The sequence below is a fragment of the Poecile atricapillus genome, chromosome Z (assembly GCF_030490865.1).
Source record: "Poecile atricapillus isolate bPoeAtr1 chromosome Z, bPoeAtr1.hap1, whole genome shotgun sequence".
Classification (NCBI taxonomy): domain Eukaryota; kingdom Metazoa; phylum Chordata; class Aves; order Passeriformes; family Paridae; genus Poecile; species Poecile atricapillus.
The window spans coordinates 106,916,292-106,931,609 of record NC_081289.1 but is presented as its reverse complement, the minus strand read 5'-3'; the positions used below and the strand labels follow the sequence as shown (position 1 = coordinate 106,931,609).

General features: G+C 40.1%; 1 protein-coding gene across 2 annotated transcripts in view; it reads right to left on the bottom strand.

Moving 5' to 3' along the window:
- Positions 1-10,821: 10,821 nt before the first annotated feature.
- Positions 10,822-15,318, bottom strand: part of PTCH1 (patched 1) — a 65,883-nt gene continuing 61,386 nt past the window's right edge. For both annotated transcript variants that reach the window (XM_058826558.1, XM_058826556.1), the window contains exon 23: positions 10,822-14,016. The gene's annotated coding sequence lies outside the window, so the exon portion shown is untranslated. The remainder of the gene's footprint in view (positions 14,017-15,318) is intronic.

Below are 15,318 nucleotides of genomic sequence, written 5' to 3'. Positions count from 1 at the left end.
CAAAGCTGCACATTTCACAGAAGCAATGTCTTCTTCCAGCCACTTGCAAGTAACATGCAGTTTCAAATTTTGTATGCTATGGAGTGCTGTACATCATTGTTCCCAGGCTATGACAAACTGCTAAAATGGGCATGTACCTAGACATGCCATTTTTTTCAGAGGGTGTGTGGAGACCAGTATCTTGGCTGTGTTTCTGCTGACCCAGTGAACATCTGTTTCCAGCAACATGTTTGGAGACACATATGAAGATCATGAAGCAAATATCTGACCAGACTGCTGGTCTAAACTCTTTGCATTTATGTGTACACAGTAAATTCTGTGTATCATAGTTCCATATCCATTTCAGCTCATTTTATCTCAACTAGTTACAGAAAATTCCTTCCTCCATGCCTCCTCCTGAGCTACTAAGCATGGAACTTTTCTTCCATGGAAATGCACAAGGGAATTTAAACCCTGATAAAGATATGGGAGAGAATTTAAATCAAGTTTAATTGTGTGAAGCTTAGAGTCACACTTTTTAAAATTAGATTACACAGTTTGTCCCTTTATTAATTTTATATTTCAAGGCCACTCAAAATCCATTTGTATTAAAGAAGCAAGAAGCCATTTAGAAAAATGTAATGATAACAAGTTAATCTCTGAAAGCACTGAGGTAACTAATCCAATAATGATGGCATAATTTTTGTTCAATATCCTGTAAAGGGCAGATCACAAATCTATGTTTTCCGTTACAGTGGCAAAAGAAATCTTAATAAAAGGGCCCCCTTATGAAATATGCTGCATCCCAAAAAGCTCTGGCGAAAATGCTCTGACCCTATAATCCCATTCAAGACAATCATATTGGATCAAAGGCCTGCTGGAATATGGAGCGTCTGTGGTAGATGAAAGGCTTAGATGTCAGCAGTTAGTGTAAGATACGATCATAAAAGAATGGGAAAAGATTCATGAAACACAATAAATAAAATGTGTAGCCACTTTTAATTTTGAAACATAAAGGACTCTTTAGTATCAGTATTTTCCTGACAATTTACTACTGTAATTTTACTGTAGATTATTACTATCCATTATGATTTTCATATATTTTCAAGTGACAATACAGCACCCTCTGTTCTCCTGATGATACAGTGCTGAGTACAAGTCTGAAAACAGAGCAGCAGTTAAACAGATGACCAAGTATCAAATTTAAGCCATGATTTACAATGGTGAATGTCTCCAGAACGCAAGTCCTTTGGAACAAAGTATAGCAAGAAATAAAAGAGAAAAAAGCTTTGATAGTTCTTTCCTACCTCTGTAGGATGGAACAAAGCAACCAGCATCCATCCAACAGAGAAACCATAGCTAGCTCTCAGTGCTCCTGAAAATTTAGTAACCTCTTTTGCTGGCTAAATAAAATTGCATGATACTGAAGAGGGCCAAAACCAAAGCCAGAAGGCACTTGTAGGAAGGCAGGATTCCCTTTTCACTTGCTTCAGTTACACTGTGACAGTTTTTTTTATTGTGGCTCTTTCCTGCTTGTTTTTAAGAAGCACTTTGTTATTAAAACTATGTAGAAACAAATATTTGAGATGCTATGTTGATGAGAAAGGTTCTTTGATCATAAATGTGTATCTGTTAATTTGCAAACAGAATTTCTGAAGTTAAATAATATCTTTATTGTCTGTGTATTCTTAGTAAGGTTATGCTCTATATACAGTGAATCACAAAATCCTATTCACCTTTTAAGTTCTTTTTATTAAAAAAAAAAAAACAACTAAAAATTACAGAAAATAACACAAAAATCCTTAAAAAAAGAATCTACTCATAGACAAAGCACAAAAAAAAGAAATAAAAATACTATGCATTCTTCCCTGTTGCTGGTTTTGTTGAATTTCAAAAGAAAAGAATGTAGAACAATGCTAGCCCCTCTTATATTTAGGGGTTTTCTTGTGTTGCTGAAAATTTGAGAAAAAAATGAGAGCAAAGTGGGAAAAATGTCAACTGAAGCACGTTTATAAGAGAATATAACCACCAATTTGCCAACACAAGACTACTTCCTCAGTTCTATGAACTGCAAGTGCTTTACTTGCACCTGGAGGTCTTGCCCTCAAACAATGCCTTAGTCTAGGAGGTTCCTGGAGTGTTAGGCAGAGAACTTTCTGACACAGCTGGTGTGTGAGCCAACTAGGGATGGCAGCTCCTGTACCCACTGTTTGCAAACTGTTGTGGCTGGGGACCACAATTTCGAGACCGGAGCAGCCAGAGACAAAGTGGTAAAATAATAGGACGGGTTCACTTTGATGACCCCCCAAAAAAAGACTTTTATAGTAAAAAAACAAACATGTAATCCATACAAGGTAGAGGGTGCACCAAAAGGGCAGGGTTCAGGGTTACAGTAACTTATATAAACTAGGATAGGGGAGGAGTCTGAGGGAAGGATCCAGTGAAGAGGGGTGGTTAGGAATATTTAAAACACTGCAGCATAAATAAACCAATGACAACAAGGGAAACAGGGAACTTTCTAGTAACATTTCCATAACTACGAACAAGGGACAGTGTGGGTACTGTCTTTTCTCTCCATGATAAAGAGGGGTATTCCTACGGCCTTCTGCCTGGGTTTTCAGCGACCCCAACAGCAAACAGAGAAGGTCTGGTGGGTGATGTGATCACTAGAGGCCATTTTAGGCATAACAATCTGAAAATTATGGAGTTTTTGGTCCTCACAGATATGAGGAGAGGGGCAGGAGAACTGGTGCCTGGGACTTCTGGAGAACACAGTTTGGCTTGTTTAGGAGATTGGTTGAAAGACTCCCTTGGGCAGCTAGCATTTGCTCCTGAAGGGCAACTGAGTCCAAGAAGGGTGGACATGCTTTAAGAATGAAACCCTAAAAGTACAGGAGCACAGGAGCTGTCCCCATATGCTGAAAGACAAACAGTCAGGAAAGACCATAGGCTGAACATAGAGCTTTGGCTGGAATTCAAGGAAAAAAGGAGAGTTTATGATCTTTGGAAGGAGAAACAGACAACTCAGGAGAACTAGAAGGATGTTGTTAGGTTATGCAGTGAGGAAATTAAAAGGGCCAAATCCAACGAGATTCTAATCTGTCTATCCTATAAAATACAGCAGAAATGCTTCTACAAACATATCAGCAACAAGAGCAGATTTAAGGAGAATCTCCATTCTTGGCTGGATACAAAGGGAAACAGAGTGACAAGGGATGAGTAAAAATGGCTGATGTACCTAATGCCTTCTTTGAGTCAGATGTCAATAGCAAGAACAGCTGTCCTCAGGGTACTCAGCCCCTGAGCTGAAAGACAGTGATGAACTGACACCATCACCAGAGCCCTGGGTAGCTCTTTTGTGCACAACCTGGCACCATGCCAGGTGTGGGGAACAGCCTTGGAGAAGCAACACCAGAGGCTGAACCATTAGAGCTGCTTGCTCTACAGGAGCAAGGTAGGTCACGGGTAGGCAGAAGAGTAAGGAGGAGGCTCTCTGTGTGGGTTCCAGTACCCTGGGTTTATTGACGCTGAAGGGGTCAGGGACAAAGAGCACTGAGCAGCTCTGTACACAGGTTTTTATAAAGGGAAGCTTCAGGGGGTGGGTACAAAATTTTAACCAATCAAGAACAAATGAGGGAGGAGCATGAGGTGGGGTTTACAGCATGGAACCAGTGAGGATAAGGGGGAGGAGAGGATAGGTCACATGGACCAATGGGGCCTCGAGGGTTAGGGGATTTCCAAAGGGGTGATACAATCAGGGATTGGCTCAACTGGGGATTGACAGAGAAGGGTCTGGAAAAAGGGGCAGGGTTGCAGTGACAAGCAGGGAAGGTTCAGGAGTAAGGAGTTGGGTTACAAGGATGGGCAGCATAGGGGAGGATACAACTTAGGGATGTATCAACTTGCGGGGAAGATAGGGGAACATTGGAATAAACCTTTAACATTGGACCATAAACTATGAACCATAAAATAAATGCACGCCACAACAACAAGGAATGGAATAAGCCCTCATAACCCAGGAGGAAATTATCAACAATCGTAAACGCCTCTTAGACACACACAGGTCTGTGGGACTGGATGGCATCTACCCAAAGGTTTGAGGATGCTGATGGAAGTTCTCAAGAGGGCTACTTTTCATCCTTTACCAGCACTCCTGACTGGTAAGTGGACCCAGCTGACTGGAAGTTAGCAAATGTGACCCATTTACCATCTAAAAGAAGGGTCAGAAGAAGAATCCCAAGATGAGGCCCGTCAGCCTCATCTTGGGGGCTGTCCTGGAGCAGGTTATACTGAGTGTCATTATGTGGCAGAATACGTGCAAGATAACCAGGGGACGAGACCCAGTGTGGGTTTGTGAAAGGCAGGTCCTGCTTGACCAATTTGATCACCTTCTATGACTGGGTGACCAACATAATGGAAGAGGGAAAGTCTGTGGATATTGTCTACATGGATTTAAGTGAAGCCTGTGACACCATTCATGACAGCAGTCTCCTGGAACAGCTGTTGAGGTTACTCATGGCCTGAGTGAGTGTATCCTTTCCTTTGCTAGATTCAGAACTGGCCGGATGGCTGGGCCCAAATATTTGTGGTTACTGAAATTACAACCAGTTAATGTCCAGTTGCTAGTGGGGCTCCCCAGGGCTCAGTGTTGGGTCAAAGTCCTATTTAACATCTTTACCAATTATTTGGATGAGGAGATCAAGTGCCCCTAGTCAGTTCCCAGAAGACACCAAGCTGGGTGGGAGTGTCCATCTGCTGGAGGGTAGGAAGGCTCTGCAGAAGGATCTAGACAATATGGATCAATGGGCTGAGGCCAGTGGTATGTGATTCATGGAGAAGTGCTGGGTCCTGCACTTTGGCAACAACAGCCCCATGCAGGACTACAGGCTGGAAAACTTCCCCCTGGAAAAGGGCCTGGGGGTGCTGAGCATGAGCCAGTGTGTGGCTAAGAAAGCCAATGGCGCCCTGGCCTATATCAGCAATAGTGTGGCCAGGAGGACCAGGCAGTGATCGTTCCCCTGTACTCAGCACTGGTGAGGCCACGCCTTGAATGCATTCAGTTTTGGCCTGCTTGATTCAACAAATCATTGAGGTGCTGGAGTGTGTCCAGAAAAGGACAATGGAGCTGGTGAAGGGTCTGGAGCACAGGTCCTATGAGTTTCAGCTGAGGGAGCTGGGGATGGAAATTTTCTTCATTGACAGGGTAGTCAGGCCTTGGAATAAGCTGCTGTATTGATGGTGGCATCACCGCTCCTAGGAGTGTTCAGATGGTGTGTGGATGTGGCACTTTAGGTCACGGTGGTGAGCATGGTAGTGCTGGGTTACGGGTTGGACTTCATTTTTTTAGAGGTCTTTTTCATCCTCAACAATTCTATAATTCTGTGACCAGAGTTCAGGAATTGAAAAACACCCACCAAGATGCACATATCACAAATTCCCACAGAAAAGCCAAAAAACCCCAGGAAAAGCCAGCACAACAACCAGACTCCCAGCTGACCCATAAGCAATGGCTTCCTAAGCAGTCCTCCTGCAGTGCTTCTTCATGAAGCTTCCAGAGCCTCTGCTTTTTCAGATACTTAGTCTTTCAGATGGCATGTGAGAAATAATATGGTGCTTATTAAGGGCATGTGTGCTCTCTGGAACTCTGTGCTCTCTGGAAAAAAGCTTCAAATGGGTCAGCCCACATCTGGGTCTGATACACAATTTCAGTGGGAAAAAATAAAGTGTTCTTCCAAATATCCATGCAGAGAACACCTGAAAGGGAAAGATATTCTGAGAGAAAATAATTTTAAATGACACAGTGCAGTGTCTTCAATTCACAGTCTGTTTCTTCTATTACATGTACATTAAGGAAGCTAACAAGACCACTTCCAGTAAGTCAGTACCCTTCCATTCTGCTTAATCCTATTTGTACTCCAAAGAAATAAGTCAAAACAACAGGAATGTGGAAAGGAGGTCTAGAGACTCCCATGGTGTGTACAACTGTGCAGAAGAAAAATCTTTAGGGAAAGTCAGGGAAGCCAGTCCCCAGGCCAAAGACAAGCACTTGTCTGGAGCCTCTTCTTCTAAGGTTCCCTTTTGCTAAACAACAGAAATTAAAGCAGAATCAGAAAATGAAGCAATGTGCACTGGGAATGTCAGCCCCAAGGAAACAGTGAAATCCAAGGTGCAACTTCCCGCATTTTGGAAGACTTTTAATACATTTCAGGACAAAAAAGCACATGCAAAAACATAAGCCTACGTGGTATTTTTCTTGGACTCAATGCTAAAATAACTTGCCAGTAGCAAATTCCATACGCTGAAACCACAGTTCTTACTACACACTCGCGTGTTTCCCATCATACACACTCACAGACACACACACATTGCATAGAAAAACACTCAAAAAGCCAGCATCAACATTATAAAAAAATATCCCCCAAAGCAAGTTATCACCTCACCTCTGAGTAGGAACACTGGGCTCTTATGCTCAGCATGCAGGCGCAGCCAAACCTCCCTTGACCATCAGAATGACACCCTTCATCATTTTACACAAACTTCAAACACACCTTTTAAAGACATTTTTGTGAGTCCTCCTACATGGGCTCAGGTGTAGTTCTCTCTATTTCTCTTTCTGATGTTTCCTTTACTTTCTACTGTACAGCTCACACACCTATTTGGTTCTCTGTGTTTCAGCATCCCTTCACCCTGCATCTACCAAGGCAAACAAACCAGCACCACTGTGTCTGTGTGTACTACTGCACACGGAATAACCAAGTTCCATGTTGCCAAGCTGAAACAAGTCTCATTAGCAGTAAAACTCAAACTTTTTAATATTTATTTTTATCAGTTAAAGCGCTCACATCCAATTTCTGATTTAATTTTTCCAGTTTGAATAGTTCCAGTTGAATAGTTGTAGTTATTTACCATGATTGTGAAACAAAGGATTTAACTATTCAAAGGATCAGAGTCCATATAACTTTTTGTTAGGAGAATCGTGGGCTTCCTCTATTAGTAATTTTTCTGCTAAGCATGTCCGATAAGAACTGCTTTCAAAAATGTATATTAGAATATATACATTTTTATATATAAAAATCTATATTAGAATAATGCAACACCTGAATCATAAAATAAATACATGAAACAGACAGTAAAAAAAAGAGAAGAGATGCAGGTAACAATTTCCCAGGGGATACACTCTGAAATCTTCTAACAGAGATTTTTTTTTCTAGGATTCTTCAGGCCTGCCCAGCCCCAAATCAAAACTGTAAAGTCTTACTGATGCACAAGAGGTCTTGTATTTCTGCATTAGCTCTTTTCATTGGCTTTTTGAAATAATTCAAACTGCATCTCAGGTATCTGTGAGCAGAGCTCCATTCACTAGCTAACCATGAGCTATTCTGGATGCCATGCTGACATACCTATAAGGATGTACAAGGGGAAAGCAAGGAAGAGGAGGGCCAAAAAGAGGAAGAGGTGTTGCGGTTGTGAGTAAAATAATATTTACATTAAAAGGAACCCCACTTCAACTATTGCCCTACACAGATCCGGTTCCACAGAGGTAATGGTCCAGAAATTTCCTTGACTTAAAAAGTTTTCTAAGATCTAAACACAAGGAAAATTAAAAGGTGATAAATTAAAACAGAATAGCAAAACCAGAACACAATTATAAAATACAACAATAATAGGAGAAAGACTGGTTATAATGGCAGTGACCTGGAGGCCTAAGTTTATGGTTCACAAGGCTACCCCAGCATAGCTCTTCTGCACATCTCAGATGGGTGAGACAGGTCTCTTCCACAAAAGAAATCAGCTGCTTGTTGTTTCTCCTTGTGCAACTTTCTGCTTCAGATGCAGCTCAAAAAAGCTTCTGAAGTATATGAATTGCTTCATGAAGTCCCAAAGTACCACTGACTAAATTAAAATTACAGTCCAAAGGGAAAAAAAAAAAAAAACAAACTGCATTTTTTTTTACTTGATTGTCAAGATTATTAAATTTAGACAACCCAGGGGCTATTTGTCACCCATGTTTGGTGACTTACAGAGTCATACTGTCAGCAAAGCCAGCTTAGTACAGGAGCAGCACTCTATGATGGCAGGCTCTCCTAAAGGAACCTCCCCACTTACACACCCTGCCAAGACCTGACAGACCATAGAGGTCCAGACAAGACACATTTGTCACCAGGTAGAAAAAAAGCAAAGATTTTGCTTCATCCAAGTTACAAAACCTGGAACAAAAGAAGCATAATAGTGTTATTCCTTTGAGTTCTTCTTAGTTACCACGTAATTTTTGTTAAATGCCTTTCCCTTCTCTTCTTCAAAAAGCTAGGCAGACATGCCTTCCTAGAAATATTTTCCCCAAGACAGACCTCAGATGAAAAAATCAATGGGTACTAACCTTGACTCAACCTGGAGCAGTAAAATCAGTTTTATCTAGGTGTTGAAATAAACTTGTAATATCATTTTGGGTCTCCTAAATCATATCAAATGGATTAGTCTTTCAGAGTACCCAGAATCTTTCATTTCTACCATAAATCACTTTTCAAATATTTCAGTTGTCTTTCCTCCCTCAACAGATGGGGAAATCCACCTCATTCGCACACCCGTAAGTGAAGTCTAGCCCCTCTTCAACTAAGGCAGAGCCCTTCCTTGCCTGGGAAGTAATTTCCAACCTCCAGCTACCAATCTCCCCACTTCTCAGGTTCTTTGGCTTATGGCCTTGCTCTCCGGCAGGTTTCATACGGCTGTGGCATGTTAGGAACTCCATGTGGCTAGGAACCTCCAAAGTGGGATCCACTGCAGAGATTTGAGCTCAAGGGATGGAAATATTGGACAGAAAAGCCACATTTTTTTGTGCTCCATTGTGCAAAAGTTTCTATCCACTGTGCACACTTGACACCCTAATTCATCTAGGTGACTCACAGATCCTGCAACTCTTAACTGGCAGCTTGAGTTAAGCCTGGAGAAGAGCCTGTGAGAATTTTTGGATTAGCAAAACAGACTAAAACACAAACTGCTTTGTGTTCTGTGCATCATTAACCCTAAATACAATCTTCTCCATTGCAGCCTTTCCTTGCACCAATGGCAAGCAGGTATAGCTGCTGTGGCAGCTGAAACACTTGTGACACATCCAGTTACAGCTGTTAAAATGAGAGTGGAAATGTTCATAAGGAAAGCTGTGGTAGGGTGATAAGTGGCCCAGATCACTTGCAGACAGCCAAGTATCTGAGCCAGGGATTTCTTTTGCTTACATAGTGTCTATAGGGGCAAAATTATTTCTGTAGTATCAAATATACCAGCATATATGTTGAACTTTTTTTTTCTTTTCTTGTCAGAGCAGAGTAGTGCTTAATTTTTGTGCTTAATTAGCTGAAATTAACTGGGGGAAGTTAAACTGGGTGTGTACTTTTCCAAGCTGCTCAAGCTAGGTAGTGCAGTTTCCTGGCATGCACCTTTTTCTAGCAATAAGATTCAACATGTTTGCAACAAAAAAGACAAAAATGATTAAATGGAGTTGGAAAGTAGTAATTGTTCTCATTGCTTTAAGAAAACATTAAAAATAATTACAATTTGGCAGTGGTATATTCAGATATAAACAGTCAGTGTCTCAAATGCTCATTGGGAGTAAAAGTTAACAAAAATTAAACACCTGTTCATACATCAGTGCTGCTGCAGTTTAGCAGCATGCAGCATTCCTGAAGCTGTTAAATACATGCATTATGCCAACAAAAATTTGGCCACATGTTTACTTAAGGCCTGAATAAATATGGCTAATTTCTGCCAAAAAACAGATCAAGCTCTTACCTGGGGTTAATCAGACTGACAGCAAAATTATAAGAAACCTAAACATGACAAGTATTACCATGTAAATAGCTATTGTTGATGCAAAACAGAATGTCTAAATAAAAAAAATCCTATATTCTGATGAACAGAATATCTACATGGTTTTCAGCTGTGTGAATGGAGCTGCTGGGACCCATGGATGGCTGGGACATAAAAGATGAAGTGAGTGAGCTGAGCTAAAGCAAAGGCCTAAGTGAGCACTATTCTCATGGGCTGTGTGCACAAAAGCCAAATCTGCAGCCTGACTCAGGCTGGCTAATCCTGAGGGTGTGAGGGAGAGTATTTTGACTAGCAAAAACATATGTGTGTAAAAGTTCTGCAGTTCAAGTCCTTTAACTCTGTGCTTTTCTTTTTTGTGGTTAAACTTCCAGAAAACAAAAACCAGAAAATTGTATTTGTATTTCCTCTGGCCATGGAAAGTAAAGGCTGAATTATAAATTATCTCAAGACATGTTTGGGCTTTTACCTTATGAGAAGTTTAGAGGACTCATGTAAAAAAAAATCTAAGGTTTATAGGATAAAGTAAAGGACTGCTGGCTCTGTGGCACTTCGAAGGATGCTCGGCAGAGTATCTGCACAGGAGAAGCCATGCTGTGGTTTATGATGCAAATGACCTCAGATGTTGCTACTTACACTGTTCTCTGCTGCCCACTGTAGCTTCTCCTCCCTGACAACTGGGGCTACAAGGGGACCTGCACCCTGGCTGGCAAGCAGTAGCACGCTTCCCAGAGGGAATTTTGTCAAGAGTCTCCCTTCTTATGGAAGGCTGAAGTTTTCCGAACACATTTTTTTTCTTCCACAAAGTGGAAATACCAGAGTAATTCTGTTATGCTAATCTTAAGACAGGTTATCAAATGGTTCCTGCTCCAAAATGGGCAAATCTGAATATCCCATACATCCCAAATACTGAAAGATCTCAGATTCATGCTCCAAATCAGAATTATTGCATGGTTGCATCTTCAGAGACAACCAGCAGTAAATAAAGAAGCATTCCATAAACAACCAAATCCATAACCAGTTAGTTATAATTTTTTTATTTGTGTTAGAATTTCTATCAGTGTTTGAACATTAATATTTAGAGAGTTTGTACAATTTCCATTCAAAGCTTAAAATGAGAACCACTAGATCACAAATGGTAACTAAAACACAGTTCAGAATTGTATGAATATTCACACTCTCTTTCTCTCTTAACACTGTTAAACACTTTATTTTCTCCAGGGGGTTTACAAGGAAAAGTGTGCACTGTAATTGTATCTCAGCAGTGTTCTAAATCATAATGGTATCATCATTACATATAAACTCTTTAAAAATATACTTCTGTCAAAAGACTTGATGACTAATATGTACACTACAAAAATAAATTTTCATATAAATAAATTATATGGCATAATTTTATCTTTGTAACTGAAATGACACAAACCCACTCCTACCAAACAGGCAGGCAATGAGACCCAGTTTGAATATTTTTTTTTTCCTTTTTACTCCTTACACTAACAGCTAGAATGAGTCCATAATGTAAATGTTATATACTCTTTCCTATTTAACATTAGTAAGCACTCTATACAAATAAAAATCCATTAAACAGTAAAAACATAACTGTAATAGTGTTTCCAATAGAAATAAAATCCCTGCATTTTGTTTGTTATAAACTGGCATGACAAATACTGTAAGAAAAACATTCTTATGGTACAAAAATATAAATATCACCCATGATTAAAAAAGTTAAGAAACAAAACCAAAACAAAATAAATGTTGCCAGCCACTGAGTTCTCCCCTTGCCAATGTGACTATCGAAGAAGAAGGTCTACATTGTGCACAAAGCAGCAGACAGCTCACCCACACACAAGCACGCAGGAAGACTTGGGCAGGGGCAGGTGGGAGACACTGCAGCTTGCCCTGGGCCCCTTCCCTCCTGAGGAAGAGCAGGAAGCAAGGCAGCCTGCAGCACGGAGTGGTGCCAGTGGGAGCCTTGCCAACCTCTGACACGTGGGTGCACAAGCTTGGTGGTTGAAGGTAGCTTCCCATTAGTATCATACAGTTTTGTTGCAGAGATTGTATGATCTGAGGTCACTATGCTGCTAGTGCTAAATTGGGGCCCCTCATCTTTTTGTCATCAAGACTTTTCCTGTTAGACAGTGAACTGGACCAGTAGGCAGTTGCGACATTAACCCTTGGTGTGCACTGAAACAGTAGCTTATGTATCACGGGAATGACACCAGGCTCTCACCACCTGCTCTTCGAGCGTTCACATTGGAGATCTGTAAACAAGTGCCTCATATCAAAGTGTTTTCAAGTGAGCAAAAAAGGCATGGAAATCTGTGCATTCTAATTATCCCCATTCGTTTTGCTGGCAAGGTCTGTGGGCAAAGATAGACTCCCTGAAGCCACTGGAGAAAAACACTTTCCCATCAAAGAATTGGCCACTGCTGTTCAGGTATATATAAAGAAAAGCCCCACCACTGCTGTGTTTAGAAACTGAATACTGGTTGTGTTTGGCTCTGAATACAAAATTGAACATCTACCTGCTCTAAAAAACCAGCTTGGTGAAGGGCAAACAAAAGATGAAAAAAGAAGACAGAGATAATGAAAACTTGTGTTGCATTATTTTAAAGTAAGGTTCTTCGTTCCTAGGGTTTGTTTCCAACTGGAACACAGATTGTAGTGTTTTTCCAGACCCTTCACCTGCAGCAATCCCCTTTGAGTTTAAAAATAATAGTACAAAAAAGCTAAATTAGTTTCACAAAGATATCCCAGTTTAGCTGTTATAATTAAAAGTGCCAATGCAGCATGGGAAAACACAAACAATAGAGAAAAGAACTACCCAGGCCGTACGTGTCTTTACCGTCCTGGCCCACCAGAAAGCCATTTATATTTAAAAGATGAATATACTTTTTTTATTTTTTTTTAATTCCTTCCATTTGATTTTTATCACTTACTATTAACTCCTTCCTGCCATGAAAATAAGGTTACCAAAGATGCTTTCAATCCTGTAATGACTCAGCTAAGCTGTGGCTCACCATCAAACAATTCATTATTCAGCTTCTAATGCCATTCACAATTAACAGTATCAAAATAAGGCAGATGCTTGTTGTATTTCTGTAACCACCAGCACCTCTCACTATCCAGCACCTTTGGAAGTGAAAAAATAATGGTTATAGTGCTTGCACTTACCTGGCATGTTTTGCGAGGAAAAAAAAAAAATCAAAGCACTATATGAACAGTAATTAAGCCTCACAACATTCCTGGGAGGTAGGTAAGTGTAATTATAACCATTTTACAGAACGAGAAACTGAGGCATGGGGCAGTTAAGTGACTTGACCAAAGTCATGTGGACCAAGTCACAAAGGGTTTGGGAACAGAAACATAATTCCAAACCTCAACTCCCTCTCTTCTCTAGTATTTGAGTTGGGCCTTTGATGATGGCAGTCTATAGTTGTATATATTGGTAAACAACAACAGAGTTTTCACTAGTGCCTTCTAACAGGGAAAGCCAGACTCACATCAGCATCAGTGGGTTTGTAAACCCACCAAGTGTTAACCTACAGTAAAAGAGAAACTACAGTGCACCAGGAACATACACACAAAAGCATGCGTATTTCCAGGCGCACACTTGGACACATACAACAAAACCTGCACATAGCTAAGTCTATTTAAGCCTCCCAGATTAACTTGCTTTTCTTCATATTTGCTTATTTTAAAAATTACCACGCATAGCGTGTTTGAAAGTTAACAGTAACATTTCATACTACCACAGGGTTGTGATACGCAAACTTAAAATATTTTAAACAGACATGTACCTTTAAAAAATCCTATTACATAAGCAATATTTGCATAGAATTATACAAGTAAATTATAAAATATTTAAGCAGCAGCAACTTATGCTGAAATTTAGAACTAGATTAAGCTTAGTTGTGGCACAGATATCAATGTACAAAAAGTACAAAGAGCACACAATATTGTCCCCATTCTATTGCCCAAAGGCAAATTACTCCAGATTATACTACTTTACATCATTCTTTTGTATATTACATATGTGTACATCTTTTAAATACTTAAAAGAAATATTTAACAAAATAATACAATAGGTTACAGTAACAGTGAACTGTTGTCCTGATGCAGCATGTCCTTTTCTACAACTTCAAGCAGTTCTTCTCTTCAAGCAGTTCTGGAATACAGTTTTCCATCTTTGGCCTCTTCTTTGCTTCAGTTATTACCCTGTACAAATAAGGAGAGAGAAAAAAGCAAATGTTCACTAAGTTTCAAGAAACACAAACAAATCAAACTAAGCCAACTCATTTAATGATTCTTGTGGTTAGAGTTAGCAGTCAGGAAATGCTGGCTCTGCTTTCATCTCAGTCATTAATTTCCTGGTGAAGAAATAGTGATGCCAACTTAAAAAACTGTAGATGCTTTAATTTCTAGGTTAAAAGTTTTAGATACCTGTGACAAATTCAATGAACAGTTGAAGCAGAAGTATGCCACATTGAATACTGAGCTTATTTAAGAGGCTCATATTACCATTCACATAATCTTGAAAAAGCTAAGCCCAAATATTTCCTTATTCTGTGAATACTATTATTTGTCATATTTCTAGACTGCAAGACTAAAGGCATTCATATCTATTTATGCTTTGAGATGTTTGGAGAGACATTTTATAATTCAGAAGGTGGTTTCATTTTGAATTATCATAAAGATTTCCATTAAAACTGTGTGTGTGCATACACATGCGTGCATGCGTACGTGCAAAATGTTCTAGAATCAAAATAAAATTACTTGCTCTGCTCAAACTGGTGTCTGTCACTGAAAAGCTCTGACAAGCAAAGAGAAAAAAGAGGCATCCACAGATAACACCTTATTTTTCTCCTGCAAGAGAACAACATTGTAAAAATAGTGAGAAATAGTTTTTCAGGTAAGAGCCCCAAGAAGTTTTCCGTGTAAGAATTCAATGGGCAGCTCTATCCTGTGCAAACCGGCCATAGCCACTGCAGCTGCCCCTGGCAAGGTGGAGGTCAACTCAGACACCTCCATTGTATGAGGTCACTGGGTAGGTCTCTGGAGGACCCCCAAAGAGCAGCAGTGCACTAGGCATGGTAGGACTTCCCACTTCTCACTTGACTCATCTTCCAGAGGGATTCAGTCAGTCCTCATTATGGACTTTAAATTCTTTCACAGACTATATTATTCAAGAGATGATAACTCCTGAAGTAGCTGGAAATTTTAGACTCTCCTAGGCAGTGTCATTTTATATAACGTTTTAGAGCATGCCTGATTCAGGAATCAGAAGACAGGACTTATGCAATGGTAAAGGCAGTCATACAGCTCTGAAGATGTTATACAGCATCTCTGCTTTATTTTCCTCATCTGGTAAACTGGGATTGTATGATGTACTTACCCATTTTGCAAGGCTCTTTGAAGTAGTTCATATCTGAATGCACTATGACTTCCTGGTGTTGGAGAACACTGTCTTAGCCAACCTCATATCTCGTGCAAAATGTACTATATTCATAGTTAGCAGAT